General features: G+C 42.9%; 1 long non-coding RNA gene across 1 annotated transcript; it reads left to right on the top strand.

Annotated features, from left to right (window-relative positions):
* Positions 1–1,575: 1,575 nt before the first annotated feature.
* On the top strand, positions 1,576–19,335 carry LOC149525188 (uncharacterized). The gene is made up of 3 exons (XR_016349057.1): positions 1,576–1,645; positions 2,995–3,115; positions 18,956–19,335. It is a non-coding gene; the product is annotated as an uncharacterized LOC149525188 (long non-coding RNA).
* The last annotated feature ends 3,273 nt before the right edge of the window (positions 19,336–22,608 follow it).

The raw sequence follows: 22,608 nt of genomic DNA on the forward strand, positions 1-22,608 counted from the left end.
GTAAGTGATCTAAGTGTCACAACATGGGACAGTACACCACACCCAGTAGGTGTGTGGGTTACATAGAGAAGCAGGGCATTGTACAACCAAACTAGCTGACTGGGACAAAATGGGAGATGATTTTTAATGTTGATAAATGCAAAGTAATGCATACTGGAAAACATAATCCTAACTATACGTACAAATGATGGGGACTAAATTAGCCATTACCACTTGAGAGAGAGCAAGCTTTAAGTCATTCTGGATAGTTCTCTGAAAACATCCACTCAATGTGCAGCAGCAGTCAAAAAAGCAAATAGAATGTTAAGAATCATTTAAAAAGGGATAGAGAATAAGACAGAGAATATCTTATTTCCTCAGCATAAAACCATGGTAAGTCCAGATTTGTGTACATATTTGGTTGCATCATCTCAAAAAAGATACCTTAGCATTGGAAAAAAATCAGGATTCATGTGGAGAAAGTGAATAAGGAAAAGCTATTTACTAGTTCCCATAACATAAGAACTAAGGGTCATGAAATGAAATGAATAGGTAGCAGGTTTAGCACAAAAGGAAGTGTTTCTTTATGAATCACATAGTCATCTTGTGGAACTCCTTGCAGAAGATGTTGTGAAGACCAGAACTTTAAGGGTATGTCTACACAGCAGCATTATTTCAGAATAAGTGTTGTTGTTGTTCAAAAATAAAAAAGAGTGCATCTATACTGCCAGTCTTTATTTCAAAATAATTTCAAGCTGGAGGACTTCTTACTCTGACTCCTGTAACCCTCATTTCATGAGGAGTAAGGGAAGTCAAAGGAAGAGTGTTCTTCCTTCAACTTCCTGCTGGGTAGATAGAGCCAAAATAAGATATTTTGACTTAAACTACCCAATTGACATATCTGAAGTTGCATAGCTTATTCTGACTTTAGCTCTGCTGTGTAGATGTACCCTGGCAGAGTTCAAAAAAGAACTAGATACATTCATGGAGATTAGGTCCATCAATGCTTATTAGCCAGGATGGGTAGGAATGGTTTCCTTAGCTTCTGTTTGTCAGAGGCTGGGAATTTGTGACAGGGGGAGTGATCACCTGTTCTGTTCATTTCCTCTGGGGTATCTGGTATTGGCCACTATCAGAAGATAGGATATTGGGCTAGATGGACCTTTGGTCTGAGCCAGTATGGCCATTCTTTTGTTCTTATAAACATTTATAAATAAACAAGAACATTCTTACATTGTATCAATTTTGCTTCCAAATGGAAACAACCTCGTAAGGGCCTCTATACTATCTAGCTGCTCAGGTCAAAGAGGCATCATTTTAGTACAAAAGCTTTAGAGGGGTAGCCAAGTTAGTCTGTAACAGGAAAAACTTAAAAAACAACAAATAGTCTAGTAGCACCTTAAAGACTAACAAAGCATGTAGATGGTATCATGAGCTTTCGTGGGCACAACCCACTTCTTCAGATGATTGGACTGAAGATGTGGGTTGTGCTCATGAAAGCTCATGATACCATCTACATGTTTTGTCAGTCTTTAAGGTGCTACTAGACCATTCTAGTACAGTCATCTCAATTATTTTTTTTCATCCTTCTATAAACTCAGACCTGTCAGGGATCTGGAGAGACAGTCCTGCCTTTGACCTAAAGAGGCTCAGTAATAAAGAACAGGTGAGTTAATTTCATGTCACTAGCTTTTGTGATTTCATTAAGTCTCAAAATGGTTTCCCACCAAAAACCCCACCTTCTGGAATCTTGTTATTACAGGGCAATCCAAGCTGGGTTTTTTTACTTAAGTTTAACACAATTTGCATGCATGACTCAGTGTGTTCATAAAGCAAGACTATATTGTGTAAAAACATTGCAGAATCCAATGCAAAGCAATGCTAAGATTCAAGATAGGAAAGAATTTTCATTCCAGTACTACCAGCCTATGTGTTTTGACTCATATGTGATTGCTTATTTGGGAGTTTTCCAAAATGTTGTGAAAGTGAAATTGGTTCATAAGAATGTTTGTTTGTGTAAAGGGAAAGTGTTGGTCACATACCTATTCGCACAGCAAAGCTCACAAACATTATATATATTTACACAAATATTTCCAATGGAAATATTTACATATATTTTGAGGTAGTTATTTGTAGGCATGGGAAGGAGAAGAAACAATATTGCATGTCTCAAAGTGACTGATTGTGCAGTGCAAATAGCACATGGCAAGTAGCACAACTGAAACAGAGAGTGGGGCTTAATGGTTTGTGTTCACGCCATATGCTGAACTATGCTCTCGTGAATGATTCCAACAGATATTATTGACACTTAACAATCTGGTTTCAGTTTAACTCACTTCAAGAAAATTGATTTAGGGCTAGCAAAAGGGCACAAACATAGGTGATGGTGGAGTAGCCACCCTTGTGCTTTGGTAACTCCTATGTCTTATAACAGCATGGGAAGATTTATGGGTGACCAGATTATCTTTAGCCAACTCCAAGATCTTGGCCCACAAAGATGATATGCTGCCAACTATGTCCCTTCTCCTCTGAGCTGTGCCAAGCGGTTCTCAGAATCTGGATCATGAATTGTTTGCAAATCAAGTCTGATTTTTTCTGAATATGTAAATATTAGTTGGCTTTAAAAAGGCACTCTGTGGGTCAATACAAACTGTTTACTTCAGTTATTTTTACTTTATTGCTTGAGTGGTACGGCTGGTTACCTAAGTTATGTGGTATTCTCTCTGCTTCTTGATTGGATTGGCAATTATTTGAAGAGAACAACAAATAATTAACGCATTCCCTGGATGAATAGTCATTTGGGCTAAAATTCCTAAAACAGATTTGTGGATATTTTCATAACCGTGGCTCTCCAAAGAATTATGAGTAATGAATACTATGACACCACAAATGCCATGACTCAATATTCCTATTCAGAAGAATATTGACAAATCAAGGGATTAATATCTCTCTCTCCAAATCTAAAATAAAAATAAGAAAATCCTGTTATTCAACTGGTTGAATATTTCCAACCAGCACAGGGATGATGGAAGTAGAGCTGTACTTCTTTGAACTGACTGCTGGTGTTTTACTAATCACAAAAGTTTCTCAGAGAAGAGGAACCAGCTCGCTTCCTGAGGGCAAAGATTTGAGAAAGGTAAGACTAAGGTTTTGTATCTCAGAAAGATAGAATCTTGTATTCCCTTTCATTTGGAGAAGCGTTTTTAACAATATATTCTATTTTAAGGTTCTTTGAGAGCTAGGATAAGTCAGTATCAAGAAGTCTATTCAGCAAGCTGTGGAAAGTAGCATTTTGTCTGATGACAGGGCACTATCCCCCTGCAGAGCTACTAAACGAAGTAACAGAAATGCTGAACTGTTGTATCACTGAATTTTGCTGTCTGGAATTTTTCATTTCTGTAACATAAAATGGGGGTGGTGGTAGTGGTTTTGCTTAAGATTTATTTAATTACTTCAAAATCCATTTTCTCACTGAATAATGGAGCTAGGGCTGTGTGGCAGAATCACCATCCTTACAATTGCATGTCAGATTTTTCTATAAAGTTTTTGCTTTACTGTTTCTGTAGTTCAGTTAGACATGAGCTGCCTCAGTCACGTATAGCCCTTCTGATGACAAAACCCCAAACTCCCTTCTCCTATTTATTGTTTGGAGTCACAACCTATAGATAAGGCTAAGATTTTTGTCACTGACTTACAATGGTGAGTCACTGTTTTAAAAATAAATAAATAAAAGAAATGGGGGGGGGGGGTTGATTACATGATGTTTTTATTTTCACAAGAATTATCTATTTTCCACAGGGAAAATTTGATTTTTTTTTAATTGAAAGCCCAAAGTATCTTGGCTAAAACCTAAACTTCCATTTGGATGGTTGCTTCAGTACTATCTGAGAGTTATAATTCAGTCACCCCATTATCCTCTAAGAACTGAGCTCCTTGACTGGACGTTGTCTCCCAGCATATATCACATCCTCTGCTTCAAAAGGAAAGATGTTGCTGCAACATAGAATATGTAGTCCAGTCAGGGAGCCCGACCTATGTATGCAGCATGAGGCATATCAATGGCATTTCTGAATAGAAATATTTCTGTTTTCATCTGAAATATTTCAGTGTTCTGATTTTCACTGGCAATCTTAAGTTGTCTACAGAAAAAGCTACCCATTTTCCAACCAGCTTTACTTGTAGTATCTTTTGGGAGAAATTGTAGTTGCCTGCTACCTTCCTAGCCAGTATTTTGTGAGGAGTGAATGAAAGGTCTATATTTTTCCCCACACATCCAGACCCAACATTCTCCTACCCAGATAGGATGCATTCTCACTCACTTAAACCAAGGCCTCCTACCTTGCCCCATTGAACACTTCAAAAAAATCTGTACCTGAAAGTCAGGCAGACTGCATGGTAGGGTCAGGGGCAAAAGAGGAAACTATCCCTCATCACAGGAAATGTAGGAATTATGGCAAGCAGCCACCTGGCTAAACCAGGAGATTATCAGAAATCTGAAATTCAAAGAATCCCACAAAAAGTGGAAACTAGGACAAATTACAATGGATGAATATTAAAAAGCAGCATGCATGAAGGGTCAAAACTAGAAAGGTCAAGGCAGAAAGATTACACTAGTTAGAGACAAAGGGTAACCAGAACACATTCTACAAATTATTACAAGCAAAAGGAAGACTAAGGACAGGGTAGACCCATTACTCATGAGGGAGAGGGAAACAATAATAGAAAATGTGGAAATGGCAGAAGTGCTAAGTTTTTGTTCTACCAATCTACTAGTAGTAATTTGATATCTAACATAGTGAATGCCAGTGAAAATGCATCAGATCTGAGGCTAAAAGAAGGAAAGAACAAGTTAAAAATTACTGAAGCAATTTAGGTGACTTCAAGTCAGCAGGGACTGATGAAATATACTCAGGAAGCTGATTGAGGTGATACAAGCCATTAGTGATTATCTTTGAAAACTCACAAAAGACACAAACGTAGTACCAATCTATAAAAAGGAGGTGAAATAATTCCATGGAATTACAAACCAGACAGTTTAATTTCAGTACCCATAAAGATAGCGGAACAAACAATCAAACAATCAATTTGCAAAAACTAAGAAAATAAGGTGATAACAGTGAAAATGTATTTGTCAAGAACAAATTATATCAAAGTAACCTAAGAGGTTTCTTTGACAAAGTAACAAGACTTGTGGATGGAGGAAAGTGTTAGATGTGGTATACCTTGACTTTAGTAAGGCTTTTGATATTGTCTCACTTGACATTCTAATAAACAAGCCGGGGGAGAGAGGAGGGAGCCTACATACAGCTATTATAAAGTGAAAGCATAACTGCTTGAAAACCATTACTAGTGATTCACAGTCAAACTGTAAAGGCATATCAAGTGGGGGCCAGCAGGGATTGAACCTGGGTCTAGGTCTATTCAATATAATCATAAATAATTTAGATAATGCCACAGAGAGAATATACTTAAAGTCTGCATATGATACCAAGATAGGAAAGGCAGCAAGTGCTTTGGAGACTAGGATTAAAATACAAAATGATCTGGTCAAACTGGAAAAATGGTCTCCAGTAAATAGGATGAAATTTAATAAGGAAAATGCAAGGCAGACCACTTAGGAAGGAACAATCAGTTCCACACATATAAAAGTAGTAAATTACTGCTTATGAAGGAGTACTTGTAGAAAGGGGTCTTGGAGTTACAGTAGATAAGTCAACAGTGCAATTGTTGCAAACACCATTCTGGGATATAGTCGCAGGCATGTTGGAAGGAAGATATATGTTGGAATTCTTCCACTGTTATTAAGTCTCAACTGGAGTATTGTATTCAGTACTGGGCACCATATTTCAGGAAAGATGTGACTAGATTGGAGAAAGTTCAGAGGATATCAATAACAATGAGTAGTGGTGAAGAAAACATGACCTGAGGAAAAATTGAAAAATTGGGGTTGTTTAGTCTGGTGAAGAGAAGACTGAGGTGGGACATGATAACAGTTTCAAGTACATAAGTGGTTATAAGCAGGAGGATGAAACATTATTTTCCTTAACCTCTGAGGCTAGGGTAAGAAGCAACAGGCTTCAATTGCAGTAAGGGAAGTTTAAATAGGACATTATTGCAATTTACTGACTGCCAGTGTTGATACATGCTGGAACAAATTGCCCAAGGAAACTGTGAAATCTCCAACATTGAAGGTTTTTAGATCCTCTTAGACAAATACTTGTCAGGAATTGTCTAGTTATTACACAGTCCCACCTTGAGTGCCGGTGTAACTGCCACTGTGCAGATTTGAACCTGAGTCCCTCTGGAGCTTAGTATGGGAGCCCCTACCCTTTGAGCTAAAAGCCAGTTGCTTTGCAGCCCATGTTGTAGAGGTCTCTTGTTCTTATCTGTTACTGTGGTCTAGGGGCCACTGCATGGGACAGTGAACCACACAAGGTGTATGGCTTACACCAGGGCCTGGAATACATGACCTACTGGGGTCCCTTGCAATCCTACATTTCTATGGTTCTGTAACTACCAAGTTAAACCTATTCAGTGGATTTATCAAACTGAAAGTCTTGTGAAGGCTCACCAGATAAGGAACACTTCAGATTTCTAACTGCAATGAAGCTTAATAAAAGCCAGAGAGGTTCAAATTATAAATCAGGTACAAATTCTTAACAGTGAGGGTGACTAGTTGATGGTTTATTCCAGTGGTTCTGGTAGATTCTTCATTATTTGAAGTCTTAAAATTAAGACTGGGTGTCTTTCTAGAACACAGACTTTGTCAAACAATACAGGAGTAGGTAGATGAAATACTACACCTATGTTATACAAGAGGTAAGACAAGATGATTGAGCATGTTTTAATCAAAAAATTCATCACCTGAAGAAGGTCTAGAAACCTTTACAAAGGTACTCTGTGAAGATCAGATAATCATGATTTTAGTTTCAGTGAAGAAGAAGAGAAGATTGTTTAGCAGTTGGGATTTTAAACAAAACTTTCAGAAAATCTACAATCTGATTTCATTTATATGTTTATTTGTACCTTCCTGGTCCAGGACTCTCAGGACCTGACCAGTCCCAAGCCAGGAAATTTGCTAGATTAGGCGTCAGCATTGACAAAGTGGAGTGTGGGAGGTGGGCGATGAGGCAGGGTGGCTGTGGAGCTCCAAGGCTGATGGCCAGAAACACAGCCCCATAGGAGCACACCGAACCCAGTGGCTGCTGAGCTGTGCTTCCGGCCTGCAGCCTCTGCAGCCACCTTGCCTTTTCCCCTGAGCACCCCTCTTCCCCATTCCTCCTCCTTCCTCTCTGAGTTTGTGTGTCACACATGAGCTTTTTGCAGTGCTCCAGAAGCTCTGGGAGGGTGGAGGAAGAGTTGCTGAGCATGGGGCCTGGCTTTTCCCTGTGAGTACTCCAGCCCAAGAGCACTCACAGGAATGTTGGACCACAAATGTTGCCAGGTGGCAGAAGTCCAACCTGTACCAACTATAACATTGGGAATGGAAATCAAATTATATTAATAAAGGTGCCTCTGTGTTTTCCGATCCTATAACAGGTCTGCAGAGGATACCCTGCTGATTAATATATGGAAAGCTAGTAACCACCCCACCCTACATTAAAAAGGATCCTAATAACCTTCTCTTTCACAGAAGTTTACTCCTTCTTGATTGCCTTTTGTATTTAACCAGGCAAATGCTCTGGTGCTAAGAAACTATTTTTCATTTGCTCCATGAAATTCCATTTGGCTTTTGCAGCCGTTAAGAAAATCACCACATTGCTTCTCTCACTTATGTCCCTCCAAAAATGTTTGGCAGTCTGGAACAACAGTTACTAAACACAGTAACATTTCAAAGTGATAAGCTCACACTGCCACAGAAGCAGTAGGGAATGCCTATGAACTACCAGGGCAGATGTTGAGGGAAGGGCAGCAAGGAGAAAGAGCTGAGCTGTGTTCAGTTTCCGGGGGTATGTCTAGACTACATGCCTCTGCCAACAGAGGCAAGTAAAATAGGCTACCCTACATAGTCAATGAAGTGGGGATTTAAATATCCCCGGCTTCATTAAAATAAAAATGGCCACCGCGCTGTGCCGGCTCAGCTGATTGTTGGCACAGAGTGGCAGACAAGACGTGGATCGGTCGACAAGGGAAGCCTTTGTCGACCGCTCCTGTAAACCTTGTTTCACGAGGCATAATGGAGCGGTCGTCAAAGGCTTCCCCTGTCGATCAATCCATGTCTTGACTGCCACGCTGTGCCGACAATCAGCTGATCTGGCACAGCACGGTGGCCATTTTTATTTTAATGAAGCCAGGGATATTTAAATCTCCACTTCATTGACTATGTCGGGTAGCCTATTTTACATGCCTCTGTCAGCAGAGGCATGTAGTCTAGACATGCCCTGGGTGTAGGCAAACAGAAAGAGGGAGCCCAACCAAGCCTGTAAGCTCTTTGGGACAGTGACATTTGCTAGTTCTGTGTTTGTACAATGCTTAGTATCATTGGTCTTTGGCTCATGACAAAGGGAGGTAGGGATCACTGCAATAGTTATACTACTATGATACAATCTTTAATTACTTGATCACATGTTGTTTTTCCACAAGATGCCTGCATTGGTCAGTGCGCAAGTGGATGCACAAGCATCCATAAGCCTGGCATTTTTAACTTTTGGGTGCTTGATGTTGTCACTGACTGAAATAACATTCTTTTCCTGTCTTTTTGTATGTCATTTAAGATTAATATTGCAGTAATGGCTAGAGGGCACAGAACTCAAGGAACCACTCTGCTAGGCTTTCACAAATACACAGAAGATAGCAATCTTTACTCCAGAAAGATCTTAGACTAAAGAAACAGACAAAGTATCGGAGTCAAACAAGCGGCTAGAGTGGAGGCAGAGGACGTGAAAAAAACCAAAAAACAAACATAGGCTGCACACAGTTTTTAGCTGTCAAGATCATAACTCCTCACCAGCCAAGCCACTCTCATGTTGCAGTTTACTTTTCAGAAGAGGTGAGTTTTGAGGGAGGATTCCTGTTTGGGTATCTCTACCTCTTGGATAAAGACAGTCAATCAGAACTGGCCCACATGCTGAGGGGTTCTTCAGCACATGAAACAGGCAGAGATCTCGTCCTTTTCCCTCTACAGGGTGAAAGTGATCCAAATTCATTCAGCTCTGCTGATCCACATCTAGCTTTGGAACTTCTATCCAGCTCCCAGTGCTGCTTTATGTGAAGAGGTAGGACAGAGAGAAGGAGATGGGTGCAATGAGATGAGAGAGGAAAAGATAGCCCCTTCTCTCCCACATCTGGCAAGGGTGAGACTCCTCCCCTCCCTAACCCTTACACTAGGGAGTAGAGAAGGGAGAAGAGAAGCAGAAGCCCAGTGCTAAGGAGAGCCAAAAGATGGGAGGCTTGTAGATCAGTTCATTGGGAGGTAGAAATTTGAATACTTGAGGGTATGTCTACACTACAAAGTTAGTTCGAACTAACGGACGTTAGTTCGAACTAACTTTCATAGGCGCTACACTAGCGCTCCGCTAGTTCGAATTTAAATCGAACTAGTGGAGCGCTTAGTTCGAACTAGGAAAACCTCATTTTACGAGGATTAAGCCTAGTTCGAACTTACTAGTTCGAATTAAGGGGTGTGTAGCCCCTTAATTCGAACTAGTGGGAGGCTAGCCCTCCCCAGGTTTCCCTGGTGGCCACTCTGGCCAACACCAGGGAAACTCTATTGCCCCCCTCCCGGCCCTGGACACCTTAAAGGGGCACGGACTGGCTACGGTGCCCGTGCCAGGTGCAAGCCTGCCAGCACCCAGCCAGCAGACCCTGCACCTGGCACGGCATAGAGCCACCCACCCAATGTCCCCCAGCCCACCCCCTCTTCCCGGGACCAGGCTGGCGGCTCCCGGGAGCTTGTCCGGGACCGCAAGAGGCGGGCACCTTCCTGGACTAGTGCAGACATCGTGAACCTTGTCCACGATCTCCGCACTAGGCACAGGAAAGTGGCCGTCTAGGGCAGGAGAGCTGCCAGCCTGGCCACCCAGCAGCAGGTGTGCATGAAAATCAAGGGGGTCCACTGAGACCCCCGACCCTGAGCCCTGAGCTTACAATGGCCGTCCTGGGTCAGACCAAAGGTCCATCTAGCCCAGTAGCCTGTCTGCTGACAGCGGCCAACCCTAGGGACCCTGGAGGGGATGGACCAAAGACAGTGACCAAGCCATTTGTCTCGTGCCATCCCTCTCCAGCCTTCCACAAACTTTGGGCAGGGACACCACTCCTACCCCCTGGCTAATAGCACTCCATGGACCCAACCTCCATGACTTGATCTCACTTCCCTTTAAACTCTGTTCTATTTCTAGCCTTCACAGCCTCCTGCAGCAAGGAGTTCCGCAGGTTAACTATTTGCTTTGTCAAGAAGAACAACTTTCTCTTACTAGTTTGAAGCCTGCTACCCATTCTTTTCCTTTGGTGTCCTCTAGTCCTTCCATGGGAACTCATGAAGAACTTTTCTGAATGCACCCTCTCCACCCAACTCCTGCTTTTAGAGACCTCTATCCTGTCCCCGCTCCATCTCCTCTTTTCTAAGCTGAACAGTCCCAGTCTCTGTAGCCTCTCTTCATCTGGGACCTGTTCCCAACCCCTGATCATGTTAGTTGCCCTCCCCTCTCCCACCCTCTCTCTTCCCCTCTCCCACCTCCTTTTCCCAGTCTCCCCCAGTTTTGTTCAATAAAGACAGAGTCAATGTTGGAAGAAACGTTATCTTTATTTTGTACATCAGGAAGGGGGGCTAGGGAAGGGTAAGTGGAAGGGGGTGAGGGAGGAATGGGGTACGAGCCCCCGATGGGGAGGACTGGGCTGGCTCTGCGGGCTTCTGGGGGTGGAAGCTCTCCTGCAGCCTCCCAATTGTCCCCTCTCCCCAGATGGCAGCCTGCGGCAAGTGCAGCCGGGCTGATGGCCAAGTGCTGTGATGTGCCCAGTGTGGGCACTCTGGGCACTCCAAGCCAGGACTGGTTTTCAAGTGGGGCACCCCTGAGAACTGTCTGTCCGGGGTGGCGGTCGGGTCCCTTTAAGCGCAGCCCTCGGCTAGCCTGAGACAGCATCTCCACGCTCTAAGTCCTCCTCTGATGCCCTGCCGGCACTGCTTCCGGCCATCGTTAAGCCCTGTTCAGGGTCCACTCAATATGGACATGCTAGTTTGAATTAGCAAAACGCTAATTCGAACTAGTTTTTAGTTCTAGACGTGTTAGTTCGAATTAGCTTAGTTCGAATTAACTAATTCGAACTAAGTTAGTTCGAACTAACTCTGTAGTGTAGACATACCCTGACAGAGTATGGGTCTGTAGCTGCTCTCCCTTGGTGTGGTTCCCAATAGTGGAGTGTATGACAGCTGCCCCCACATAGGGCCGATCAAAACCACACTAAGATTTCTCTAGACTAGAGATTTAGCCTGATTACATCCATTAGTAGCCTGTGATTTATGTAGCTGCACCAGTGCAGCCCTTCAGCCTTGTCTGCCTAAGCTCTACACACTAGTCGACTTCGAAAATCTGCAATAAATTCTGCCGATACAGATAGAGGCTTTGCCGGTCTATTGTAGAGTAGTAATTAGAGCAAATCCCCAATCTTAAAATTGCACTGTTTAGCAGAATGATGCACTCAGTCTGCACTAATTGCACTGCCAATATTCTGCTATGGGTTCAGATAAAACCTGTTTCCATAGGTCTACTTGAGATTGCTTTGTTTCGGCTTCAGGTCTGTTTGCAGGTTGCACTTCACTCTGAATTTCAGGTTTGTCCTTAGACATTCTTTTGAGGAACATGTGCTGAGCACCAAGGTTCCCTCTAAGTTTTTCAATCCTTGGGCAGAATAAATTTTGTTATGTGCACTGAGGAATGTCCAGTTCCAGTGCAAAAGTTTTGCAGAACTACAGTTACAACACATATACTGTACCTGATTTACTAGGGATGCCAACGTGTAGTCAGCTACACAATTAACTGATAAGACTACCTCTCTAGAGGCAGCAAGGGGGAGGGAACTGGTACCCATAAGGAGCTGACTTTAAGCAGGTTCCCCATGAGCACCAGATCTGCCTGCCTCCCATACCCATGCTGCTGCCTCTAGTAGCGAGGCAGCAGTGCAGAGGGTGAGGGGGCAGGCTGGAGCTGATACACACAGGAAGCTGGCTTTCAAGCCATCTGTCTGAGTGTATTGGTTCATGTGGAGCTGCTTCCCCCATACTCTGACTGCTTCCTAAGGAGGCGGGGGGAGGGAGGTGGCAGGAGCCAGTGCTGGGGGGAAGCAGTTTACAAACTGGTTCTCCTTAGCACCTGCTCTGTGGACCTGCCTTCCTTCCTTCCCCACCCCGTGCTACTGCCTCTAACAGAGACAGCAGCCTGGGTGGCAGGGAGGCTGCTACGAAGCAGCCACTGTCCACAGTAGCCCAGGCTCACTGTGGACACAGGCTGGTCTGTGGCAGCAGTCCCTGTCTGTGGGGTGTCTGAGCACCCTGTGGACAGGGGCCATTGTTGCAGACCACCCTTTGTCTGTGGTGATCTCAGACCCCCTGCCAACAGGAACTGCTGCTACAGTGCACTGCTGCTTCTGTATCAGAGATAGCAGCATGGGGACAGCAGGCAACCAGTCTGTGCAGGGAGCTGGTTTTTAAACTGGCTCCCCTCGTGGACCAGCTCCTGCCTGCCAGCCTGGGCTGCCGCCTCTGATATAGAGGCAGCAATGCAGAATGGCAAGGGGCTCCTCAGGAGTGGGGCAGGAGCACATTGACTGCTGGCCCGCCCCCCTGGGGACTATTGAATAGTTGTGTAACAGCTAAGATTTCATACGGTTACACGACTATTCAATTACACAATATCTAATACCCCTATGTTTTACCATTGTATTTTTCATGATTTCCATCAGTGAATTGGGCACCACGGGTATAATACCAAGTAACACTTATCCAGTCATTCCTGTCCAAATATAGAGTGCATTTGTTCAACTTTGCCTCATAAATAACTGTACAGTGTTAAAAATGTAAATTTTCTCTCTGGGGAAACGAAGGAAGGAGGAATTACATGTGTTGGATGTTAGCTACTTTTATTAGATTTAAAAGGTGCTCAAATACTACTAGGAACCTAAATATATCAGACTTTCACCTAGAACTGAAAGTACTTTACAAAAGGAAGTCTAATATTATTATGCCCCTGGGGATAACCACAGAGGTGCAGAAATTTGTTCAGTCACACAGGGGTTTATCACCAGAGCTAGGAATCCAGGTTTCCTGACTGGTAGGCCAGTGTTTTATTCATGGACCACATGCAGTGCATGTACATAAAAATCAAAGTAAATAAAACAGTAGAGAATTAACAGAAAACACTTCCTTCTCCCTCTCCCCCAGTTTTAAGATAAGGTTGTTATGTACCATCAATAAAATGTTACAATTGAAAACATTTAATTTATTGCTACTTCACAGCTCCCTGATGCATCTGTCCCTCTGCAAAATAGGATACATGGCTGTGTAATTTCAATTTAATAGCTAACATCTTGTCTTAATTCTTTTTACACTGTAACTGGGCTAAATGGAGACTTTTACAACTAAACAAACTTGAAAATAGAGAAGAGTGAACCTACTCAGTAAATAGCTGTGATGGGGATCCAAATGAGCCACATTATCATGTGAATTGAGGATGAGCTTTGGACATGTGACATGGTGATGTTTGCATCCAAATACAACACCATCATCCTGACTCCAAACCATAAGAGTCCTCTATTCTACTACCCCATTTTCCTGAATACAGGAAGGACTTTGGGCCCCAAGTTTTTTTTAAAAAAAGGAATAGCCAAAGTGGGAAGAAAGATGGGTTGTAACAGTGTTGCCAAGTCTCATAATTTTGTCACAAATCTCATGATAATTGTTTTCCTTAAATGGCTAGATCCTGGATTCAAGTGAATGTGTGATGATTTCAGTCCTCATTTTTAAAGAAAACATGTTTCTAGCCCTTCTGAAGCTTCAAAATATGACTCCAGTACACTCTTGAGGCTCAAAAAGCAGATGGTAAAAAGCTCCAAAATCTTTGTTTTATTGGTGAGCCGTACTCCATGATTTTTGAATATTTGGGGTTCACAGTACTGCTACAGGTAGGGCAGAAGTTCATGTTTTGTGGCCCTTGAACAGAAGTTGAAAATTTTATTCTTTGAATGTGCCGTCATTTTTTTCTTTCAAAATTGTTTTAATAGAGAAGGTTTTTGAGAGAGCTAAATCCCTCAATTTAGCATTGAAACAGAGGCGAGTTGAGAAGGTTACTCATTCTGTGTAATAACTGCAATTCTTCGAGAGGTGTATCCCTATGCTTGTACCTGAGATCAGACATCTATCATTCACATGCATGCCTTTCCACCTCATGCCATGAGCTTTATGTATACTTAGCACTCCCACCACCCTGTTCCTTCTCTGCTGTAGAGCTTACCTTTCAGATCAGAAGTAGAGGGGAGGAGGACAAGTAGTGGAGCACCTCAGGGACACACAGCTCAAAGAACGTCAGTTACTGCACAAGGTGGAGGGGAGGGCTTACAGAGCTATTTTCTACCACTAACGTGGAACATTTTCTGGTATATTTTGTTTGGTGACTACTACATAAATTACATTGACTTCTTCCTTTCCTGTGTCCGTCTCTGAGGGAATGTTGATACTTAATGGAAGATTGACACTCTGGAAGTTGATCTTTTGGTGTTCAATTTAGTGGGTCTAGTATAGACCCATAAATCGAATGCTGACAGCAGCTCCTGCCGGTGTCCAGTACTCCTTCTTTTGCAAGGAGTAAAGGAAGCTCCTACACTATGAACACCGCCAGGCTCAGCTTAAGGTAAGCCAACTCCAGCTACACATTTTGGCTGTGTCTAGACTGGCAAGTTTTTCTGCAAAATCATCTGCTTTTGCGGAAAAACTTGCCAGCTGTCTACACTGGCCGCTTGAATTTACGCAAAAGCACGGACGATCTCATGTAAGATTGTCAGTGCTTTTGCGGAAATACTATGCTGCTCCCATTCGGGAAAAAGTCTTTTTCCAAAAAACTTTTGCGCAAAAGGGCCAGTGTAGACAGCTCAGATTTGTTTTCTGCAAAAAAGCCCCGATCGCGAAAACGGCGATCGGGGCTTTTTTGCGCAAAAGCGCATCTAGATTGGACACGGATGCTTTTCCGCAAAAAGTGCTTTTGCAGAAAAGCGTCCTGCCAATCTAGACGCGCTTTTCCGAAAATGCTTTTAACGGAAAACTTTTCTGTTAAAAGCAATTTCCGAAAAATCATGCCAGTGTAGAAGTAGCCTTTGTGTAACTGGAATTGCATACCTTAAGCTGAGCTTCCTGGTCTAGTTTAGGCCATGCTTAACTGTCCTCCTCCCTGGACCATCAGATGCATAAAACAGAAGTTAAATGGCACCATTATTTTTGTCCTGGGCTCACTTATCTAGGTCTTTTATAGTCCGATATAATACTGACTTTTATGACATTATTGTGGTATGCAGTATGCCTGTAGATTGGTCACTTCTCTTTTCCCTGGGGGGTCACCAAAGAAATACTTATTTAGGTAGCTTATTACTGGACATGCTTAAAAGATGCCCCCCAAATATCCATCAGTTCTTGTGTAGATACTATGTCCTCTGTAGGACCTTTTGTTCCTTATTCTACCTGTCCATGTTACTTTTAATATTCTGGACATCTACATCAAAAGCTCACTATTTTGCATTGGATGGACTTACTTTTCCAGGACTCTGCTCCAAATGAATATAGACATCAGAATAGCTTCTAGCCAACTTGTCATTTTTATTGTCACTTAGTGATGTTCAGCCTTTTAGTACAACTACCAATATGCCTAGTAAGAACCAGTCATTCTCTACTGACATCTCTAATTTTAAAAAGGAATAAGGAAGAAGTCTCACCTGTATGTGATAAGTCATAGGGAAAGTGTTTATTTTCCAAGACTACCTCTGACTGCAATAGGAAGAGTTTTTTTTAGCAAATATTCTGTACAAAAATGATACTTTATTTCAGAGTCAGAGATAATATTAGCATCTCCCTCTGAATGCTTGTACATGATATATTCCAGTGGTTCCATCCTGGGACCCTTTGTTGCCCCCTAAACTACCTGAATTACTTCATTTATCAGCCTGGGAAGGGCAGGCTGGCCATGATTCCCTGCCCCCATGGAGAATGTCTGTTTTAATGACGTAAGATTAAAGCCTACCTCTGCATCCCAGTTAGAACTGGGATTCTACCTTTGGATACAGATTCTGTACTGTGGGCTTGGAGTTGATGATCAAGGTGATTTTTTCAAGGTACTTACGAATTTTAACCAACTTATAGGTAATACCTATGGGCTCTTTCTCTATTACAGAAATTCTGCTCAGTCTTTGATACTGTTCTGAAAGCAAATGCTACAGTTCTTAAATTTGCATCTTTACAAAGACACGAAATATCTGCTTCTTCAGATAATCTCCTAGGAATTTAAGAATACAGTTGTGTAACACAAGTCCTAACAATTGCATAACGTATGCACCAATATCACTGATGGTCCCCAGCTCAAACCCCTCCAGTACATCATTGATAATCTGCAACCTAACCTGGAAAACAATCTCTCACTCTCACAGGCTTTGGGATATAGGCCAATCCTCACCAACAGACAACCCCCTAACCTGAAACAAATTCTTTCCAGCAGCCACACATCACACCTCAGATACACTTACTCAGGAACCTACCCTTGCAATAAACCCCAGTGCCAACTCTGCCCACACATCTATATTAGCTATACCATCACCGGGTCTAACCACATAAGCCACCACATCAGAGGCTCATACAACTGCACATTCTCTGATGTGTGATCTATGCCATCAAGTGTCAGCAATGCCCCTCTGCCATGTATATTGGCCAAACTGGACAGTCTCTATGATAAAGGATTTAGGGACACAAATCAGATATTCAAAACGGTAACACACAGAAACCTGTAGGGGAACATTTTAATCTGCCTGGGCATTCATTAATGCAGTGGTTCCCAGCCTTTTTTATACCACAGACTGGCAAACCCCTTCACAATCTTTTGGTGGACCAGTAACATTTTATTTGCACATTTGCATATTCATTATGCAAATAACAAATATGCAAATACACAAATATAATGTTATCGGTCTGCCCAAAGCCCCCGTCCCCCAGAGCCGCCATGAGCAACCGGCTTCAGCTCTAGCAGTTACCATGTGGCGGGTGGCTGCTGCAGCTGAAGCCAACAATTCGCTGTGGCTCTGGCGGCTGGGGCTAGGATACATTCCGGCCTCCTAAACCCTCCAGTGTCAGCCCTAATTCCTGGAGCCTCCCACCCCTCAGTGCCAGCCACTGACCACAGAGTCCCCTGCACCCAGGGCCAGGCCCCCATCCCAAAAACCTCAGTGCCAGACCCCTGCCTGCAGACCTCCACTGCACCCGAGCCTCCCCAGAGCCTCTCCCAGTGTTAGCTGTCTGTCCCCAATATTAGCTCTGTACTCAGAGAACCCCGTTGTTAGCCCTGCCCCGCAATCTCCTCCCCACTACTAGCCCTGCCCCCAGATCAGCTTCCTGCCTCTTGGAGTCCCCCACCCTGTAGAGCTCCCCAGTACTAGACCTGTCCCAAGAGCCCCCCAGGATTAGCTTTGCCCCCAGAGCTCCCCAGTGCCAGCTCCTGCCTTTTAGAGCTCCCACCCCCAGAACCCTCCAACACTAGCCTTGCCCTCAGATCCCCCAGTGTCTGCCCCGCTCCCCTCAGCCCTGCGCTGCCTCCCAGCTGTCAGCTGAGTGGTGCTGCCCAGGTTGCGGCTGCTCTAAGGCTGCTGTGCCAGGCTCTGTGCAGTCCTGCCACTGCACAGCGAACTGCTCTTCTCAGTCTGGGAGGAGACCTGCCTTTGCCTGGTGCTGGTTGGCTGAGAAGTGGAGCAGGACACGTTGTCCCAACAGCTTCAATGGGAGGGGAGGTACTGGGTGGTGTACCCTAGCCACTGACTCCAGAACTGTCATGGCCCGGCAGCCAGTGGTTTGCAATCTGGCACCCATCCGCAGCCCGGCAGTTGGAAACTGCTGCATTAATGGACTTAAAAGCAGCCATTCCTCTACAAAGGAATTTCACAAGCCAACTACAGAGAAAGAGTGCAAAATTTACTTTCATTTGCAAATTTGACCCCATCTCACTTGGTTTGAAGAAAGTCTTGAACTGTTGAACATATTATATCAGCAGCTTTTCTTACATTCAGCACCCTATTGACATCAAAAGCTAAGTATGGGACACTTCCAGCCCACTCAATTATCCTCATTAGCACCAGAACAACAATTGATAAGTCTTTTTTTTTTCTTTCCTCTCTCCCTTCTTATTCTGAGGGTTCCCCCTTCTTTTCCACTCAAGATCACCTCATCTGAAGAAGTAGGTTTTGCCCACAAAAGCTCATGATACTATACATTTATTTTTGTTAGTCCTGTGGCACCTTAGAGACTACTTGTTGTATGCACCAATGATTGGTGAACTCTGTGCAGTGGGTCCACAGGCACTGCAATATTTCAGCCTCTCCCCTTCTCATCAGTTTGTCTGTAAAAACTACACCATAGTTAAGAGTATGGTGTTCTCATTCTGTGTATGGTTTTCAACCGAAAAAGAGAAAGGGAGTCAGAGAAGGAGCAGTCCTTGCACTAGAAGCACTTCTTTAGGTAAAAAGAATGTGTTTAAAATTTGGCTATTGCCATTCTGAAATGACAAAGCACTTTACATAAACATACTCTTAAGATTGCAAGTCATTAAGGGGCTGGTTTGCCTTTCATCGTTATTGAGTGATGGGGTTTTTGTGCTTCAGTGGGATTGGTATTCAGCTCTAAAAGCATGTGTGTAGAGGCTGGGTAACTACACTTCAATATATATTTCTAAAGTAGGTATGCTTGTACTGTCCTCCTTTGCTTGTCTGTCAAGGCTGGAATTCAGAGTTCTGCATTTCTCTTCAGGGTATCAAAACAGGGAAAGGACAGCTCCTTGCTAGTTTTCAGCGTCAGCAATATCATCAACTGTTCATAAAGTACGCAGAAGTCTGAATGTTGGACTTAATTGAAAGGGGAACTGAAAAGTTTTTTATCTACCAACCTGTATGCCAAATTATACACTTTACCAACAAGAAGACGAACCAGGAATGCTACCAAATACCACTGAAGTTTTCAGATTAAGAAACAGCAGATACAGCTGAAAAAAACCATGATGGGCAGTGGAGGGAGGGGGGGAAAGAGAACCTCCCTCTTTCCCAAATGTTCGTTGCTGATGGATGCTGAATCCTGCCATATCAGTGTTAGTGTTTAAGAATAAGTCAGTTTTCACACTCTGTAATTGAATGTCAAGAAAAATGAAAATATATTGTTTTATTGCTACTGTTCATTGATTTATCGAAGTGATTTATTGTCATTGGACATGAGGTCCAACAAATCATTTTGCTGACACCATCAGCTGCCTTAACTAGGTTGTCAGTTCACGATGTTAAAGGTAATGGATGGTGATTATTTTACTGTAATGGGTTTAATCAGTACTTTGAATGACTTAGCAGTCCTGTCATAGTATAGCCAACCCATCATTCATCAAGGCAGCATTTGTTTGCCAACATCATCTATAATTCACTTGATTGTTGACAATCATCAGCAAATACCTCACCAACTAAGTTTTATCAGAGATGAAGATCTGTACAGCTGCCGCATACTAACTAATCCTTGCCATACTAGTAGGGCAAAAATGTTACTGTGATACTATACCCCAGCATAGGAAGCATCATGCAAAGTTTTACATTTACACTATTGCTTTGCCTGGTCCTTCATGCCAGAATTTACAAAATCCTAAAATACATAATTGCTCATTTTATTTTACATGCCTGCCCTCAGGAACTCTCAGCACTCAAAGTTATTCATGGCAGAATTCTGCTGTGACTTAGAGTAAAAAAGAACAACCTAGCACTATCAAGTAAAAACAATAAGCAAAATACGTTCATTTTCCAAAATGCATATAAACCCGAGTGGTTTTAAAAATATGCCTGATTAATTGGGCTGGTCTCAAATGCTTACAAAAATATCCAGCCTATTGCCTATTCTGTGTACACACACACACAAGTATAATCACGATGTTGTTCTGATGATATAAGAGACAAGCCCCTTAAATCAATTTTCTTGTGCTATGCTCTTTAGATTCAAAAGGAACAAGAATAAAAAATGTTGAAGTTGTTTTCTGATATCTGTATAGCAGATCTTATTAATCTTATTATTTCTATTTTTCTCTTCTAGGGTATGTCTACACAGCAACATTATTTCAAAGTAACTAGTGTTATTTCAAAATAACTGAATCCACATCTACACAGCAGGCAGTTATTACGAAATAACGTCGAAGTACTGTCAAGCTGGAGGACTTCTTACTCTAACTCCTGTAACTCTCAGGCTGTGTCTACATTGGCACCCTTTTCCGGAAAAGGGATGCTAATGAGACACTTCGGAATTGCAAATGCCATGGGGGATTTAAATATCCCCCGCGGCATTTGCATTAACATGGCTACCGCTTTTTTCCGGCTCGGGGTTTTGCCGGAGAAAAGCGCCAGTCTAGATGGGATTTTGCGGAAAATAAACCCTTTTCTGGAAGATTCCTTATTCCTACTTTCAAGGGATCTTCCGGAAAAGGGTTTATTTTCCGCAAGATCCCGTCTAGACTGGCGCTTTTCTCCGGCAAAACCCCGAGCCGGAAAAAAGCGGTAGCCATGTTAATGCAAATGCCGCGGGAGATATTTAAATCCCCCACGGCATTTGCAATTCCGAAGTGTCTCATTAGCATCCCTTTTCCAGAAAAGGGTGCCAATTTAGACACAGCCTCATTGTATGAGGAGTAAGGGAAGTCGGAGGAAGAGTGCTCTGTTTAGAAATAAATGCTGTGTAGATACTCTCAACTTCAGAATAAACTATTTTGAAATAAGCTACGCAATTGATGTAATTGAGCTGGAAGTATTTTAAAGGAGCCTTATTAAAGGCACAGGAAGAAACCATCCTGATGTGCAGTAAGAAAAGCAAATATGGTAGGCGACCAGATTGGCTTACCGGGGAAATCCTTGGTGAGGAGGTGGAATCTCCATCCCTAGAGGTTTTGAAGTCTCTGCTTGACAAAGCCCTGGCTGGGATGACTTGGTCCTTCTTTGGACAGGCAGCTGGACTTGATGACCTCCTGAGTCTCTTCAAGCCCTCGGATTCTATGATTTGCGTAGCTTATTTTGAGTTAAGTCCTGCTGTGTAGACTCACCCCTACTGATGAAGGGGCACTGAAATCACTATTTCTATAGTGAGTGGAGAGGATCAAAATTCTACCTTTGCGATATGAAAGAAGAATTTGATTCTTTAAACTGCAAGTGATAGCTATTTTAGCTAATCTACCTTAAGAGGAGATTATTTCAAAGTTTTAAGAGTTTCAGTGCATTTGAAAAAGTGTATTTAAAGGTGAGAGGCTTGCAAAAAAAGAACTTAAAAGAAAGTGATTTAAAAACCAATATTTAATCAAAATGAAAGCTTATTCTAAACCCAAAATTTTGGTCTGCAAAATTCAGACTCAAATCTCAGGCGAAATTAGTGCATGTGGTCAATAGGTAGATCCAGTTCTGAAGGTGCAAAGAGATGAGGAAGAAAAATAATCTTCAGATAGAACAGTTCAAGGTCAACTAAGCATTAACTAGCATTCTACTCATATACACAACCACACAGAGTAGTGTGTATAAAAATGGTATCAAAACCGTAATACTAAACTTGGTTTCTTTGAATAAGAAGAAGTAACAGCAGGTACATAAAAATTTATTGTCACATTGTCATCAAGGACAGAATAAGAAATAATTTTCAGCCAGGAGCAATTTAGTTAGACACGAGGAAAAACTTAGCCATAAAAAGAACAAAGTACAAGTAGCTCCGCTATTGGCAGTATTCTAGATCTGAAAGCCGTGGGTATTGGGTATGTTTTAGGAAAAAAGAAATTCCACTTACTGCTACATAAGAATATGTTAAATAATCCACTAGAGACGCCTTCCCACTTAATATTCTATCATGTGTGCAAGTAACTGGAAACAAAGCAAGAGAACAAGGGAAAATTAAAAATAAAATAAAATAAAAATAAAAAAGCCCAACATTCAAATAACGTGTTAGGCCTAGGAAAGTGAAGATGTAAGGAGACTTAAAAACAAGGAGACATAACGCACGGTGCAAGCACGGCCCAGTCCAGCCCGGCTGTCATGCGCGTCAGGCCGTGTAGGGCCCCACGGCCGTGGGGAGAAGGGCGTTGCTGGCCAGTGCCGCAGGGATGCGGGAGGGCCGACGCTGCGGGAGCTGGGCGTGCGGCGCCTGATGACAGCGGTAAGGGACGCCGCGTGCCCCTTACAGCTGCCATCAGGCGCCCCCCATCAGTTGGCGCCTTGGGCAGCTGCCCGGCTCACCCATGCCTCCGTCTGGCCCTGCCCAAATCTGGTCTCCACAAGAACTGGGTCAAAAAATCCTAGCTTCAGCCTTTCGTTCCCCAGCCTCTCAGGTTAGCTCAAGCTTGGCTGCTCATTCCACATCCATTTTTGCGAAAAAACCTTGTAGTGTAGACATAGCTTTAGAGAGTA

Source organism: Pelodiscus sinensis, chromosome 3 (genome assembly GCF_052426305.1).
Source record: "Pelodiscus sinensis isolate ZL-2025 chromosome 3, ASM5242630v1, whole genome shotgun sequence".
In the NCBI taxonomy this organism is placed as follows: domain Eukaryota; kingdom Metazoa; phylum Chordata; order Testudines; family Trionychidae; genus Pelodiscus; species Pelodiscus sinensis.